Genomic DNA, 3,952 nt, shown 5'->3' on the forward strand with positions numbered 1-3,952 from the left:
CAGTTTCAGATATATGTATAGTTTTAAAATCATTAAAATTTCTGACAAAATTCAGATTTAACATGAAAGTCAATGGGACGGAATGTTCGGACGTTGGCAGTTGGTAGAGTGACAGAGGGTCTAAAAATCCTCTCACATTTTTCTCTCTATCCTGCCAGCACGGCCACAGATTACACTCTACACACATAATTTCGGGCATGCTTGTAGACAAGCTCATCCTTGATCTCTTCATGTGCTCAAAAAACCAGAGAGACGAACACAATTTAAACTGGGAGCCTCCGAGTGCAGCCAGTTCCCTCTCTCCTCCCATTGACTCCCATTCAAAAGTAGGCGCTGATTTTCTAAACGTCCCAAAGTTTCCAACCTGCGACACAATCAACAATTTTTACTCTAGAAACACCAAAGTGACACGGACGCGTTCAGCAAGGTCTTATGGTTCGGAAAATGTAAACCTTTTGCTCGTACTAAGTACAGATTTGTCGTACATTAGATCTGTTTGAGGGGGTCACAGAGCAGTTAAAGCCTATGGTTAAAGCTGCCACCATACCTTAAAGCCACCAGCCAACAGTTACATGGTAACCTCAACATGGCAACCTCACCATGGTAACCTCACCATGGCAACGTCACCATGGCAACGCACACACATTCTCTCTGTCTGACTGTCTGTCGGTCATACACACACACACACACACACAAATGGACACACACTAACTACCACACACACACACACATCCAACACACACACACACACACACACAAATGGACACACACACACACACACACAAATGGACACACACTCACCATACACACACATCCAACACACACACAAATGGACACACACTCACCATGCATACACATCCAACACACACACACAAATGGACACACACTAACTACTACTACACACACACACACACACACACACACACACACACACACCATACACACACACGCACACACACAAATGGACACACACACACAAATGGACACACACTCACCATACACACACATCCAACACACACACACACACACACACAAATGGACACACACTAACTACCACACACACACAAACACACACACACACACACACACACACACAAATGGACACACACTAACTACCACACACACACACACACACACGCACACACCCAACAAACATACAACCACTTACCAAACACATACACAATTTACACAATTACACACAAACAGACAAACATGCACACACAACAAACACACACACAAATGGACACACACTAACCATACACAAACAGACACACACGTCCAACACACACACATTTCATACAGTTGTCAGGTCAGAACTTTATGTATATCTTCCTCACACACACACACACACACACACACACGCACGCACACACACACACACACACACACACACACACACACACACACACACACACACACACACACACACACACACACACACACCACACACACACACACACTTTTCCTACAGTTGTCTGACTGTTTTGTATGTACCTCTCTATCTTCCTGTTGTAGTTAATGGACTCGTTGCTGTTAATTTTGTTCTTTAGCTATTTAAACTGAAAATACACATTTCCCCATTTTGGTCATGTTGAACACATTGTTTTACACGTATCCTAAACTACTGAGGCTCTTCTCAACCATTTCACACCATTAAACCCGCTGTTTACATGTTCTACTTCTCAGCTAATGCTAATGATCTATATTCTTCAACAATGTTCTTCTGCTGTCAGTTTACAATGTATTTCAGTAGGCATTAACTTTTTTCCAAATTCAGGAATTTTTCAAACTCTTCTTTGACAATTCAAGTAATTTCCAGCCATTTCATACAAAGTCTCACATCTTCTACTTTTAAATATATTCTCAGCCATTGCTTCGGCTATGTTAGTGCTGGTTCATCAGTTGTCCTTCCTGTTAGGTTAGCTGCAGATTTCAACTATTTAACCATTACATTTAAACATGCAGAATTTCAATGTTTTCTTCTCCCTTTAGCATTTCTACTGCTTTTTACCTTTAAAAAGGCATTCATCTCACACTACAAGTTATATGTTTCAGCTTTTTCCCTCCTAGGGATGAATAAAGTATTCCTCTACTCTCTACTCTACTCTACTCTAGCATTAGTCTTTTCAACATTGCTTTAGCAGTTTCGTCAACTAATTTAGCATTGATTCAACAATTTCTTCAGCTCATTCAGCATTGCTTCAGCAACAGCGTTCAGCTGCTTTCAGCATTCACACGCATTTTCTGCAGGAAATGCTATCTTTTTTCTAGTTATTATTCTTACTTCTTTCACCCTTTTTCAGCAGTTTTCTGCTCCTTCATACTTTGTGCTATTTCAACAATTCATATATCAAAACGTGCAGCTTTTTCAGGACAATATTGCTATTATTTTTCTCTTTCATACTATTTATACTTTTTAAAATATTTAACTTTTTGTGCAATTTTTCTCTCATAGGAAATACATTGAAACAGTCTTCAAACTCTTCAAATCTTCTGCTTCATTCAGCCTCTAATAGCTTCAGCATACTTTCAGCTACAGACTTCATTCAACTTTTAAACTGTTCACAAACCTTTCAACTATTCAGCTATATCTCAGCTTATTGATATCTTCAACAGTTTCAGATATATGTATAGTTTTAAAATCATTAAAATTTCTGACAAAATTCAGATTTGAACATGAAAGTCAATGGGACGGAATGTTCGGACGTTGGCAGTTGGCAGAGTGACAGAGGGTCTAAAAATCCTCTCACATTTTTCTCTCTATCCTGTCAGTACGGCCACAGATTACACTCTACACACATAATTTCGGGCATGCTTGTAGACAAGCTCATCCTTGATCTCTTCATGTGCTCAAAAAACCAGAGAGACGAACACAATTTGAACTGGGAGCCTCCGAGTGCGGCCACTTCCCGCCCTTCCTCTCATTGACTCCCATTCAAAAGTAGGCGCTGATTTTCTAAACGTCCCAAAGTTTTCCAACCTGCGACACAATCAACAATTTTTTACTCTAGAAACACCAAAGTGACACGGACGCGTTCAGCAAGGTCTTATGGTTCGGAAAATGTAAACCTTTTGCTCGTACTAAGTACAGATTTGTCGTACATTAGATCTGTTTGAGGGTGTCACAGAGCAGTTAAAGCCTATGGTTAAAGCTGCCACCATGCCTTAAAGCCACCAGCCAACAGTTACATGGTAACCTCAACATGGCAACCTCACCATGGTAACCTCACCATGGCAACGTCACCATGGCAACGCACACACATTCTCTCTGTCTGACTGTCTGTCGGTCATACACACACACACACACACACACAAATGGACACACACTAACTACCACACACACACACACATCCAACACACACACACACACACACACACACACACACACAAATGGACACACACACACACACACACACACACACACACAAATGGACACACACTCACCATACACACACATCCAACACACACACAAATGGACACACACTCACCATGCATACACATCCAACACACACACACAAATGGACACACACTAACTACTACTACACACACACACACACACACACACACACACCATACACACACACGCACACACACAAATGGACACACACACACAAATGGACACACACTCACCATACACACACATCCAACACACACACACACACACACACACAAATGGACACACACTAACTACCACACACACACAAACACACACACACACACACACACACACACACACACACCCAACAAACATACAACCACTTACCAAACACATACACAATTTACACAATTACACACAAACAGACAAACATGCACACACAACAAACACACACACACACACACACACACACACACACACACACACACACACACACACACACACACACACACACACACACACACACACACACACACACACACACACACACACACACACACACACACACACACACAC

This window comes from Trachurus japonicus, unplaced genomic scaffold (assembly GCF_045865225.1).
Source record: "Trachurus japonicus isolate A0001 unplaced genomic scaffold, Traja_1.0 AP030187.1".
Classification (NCBI taxonomy): Eukaryota; Metazoa; Chordata; class Actinopteri; order Carangiformes; family Carangidae; genus Trachurus; species Trachurus japonicus.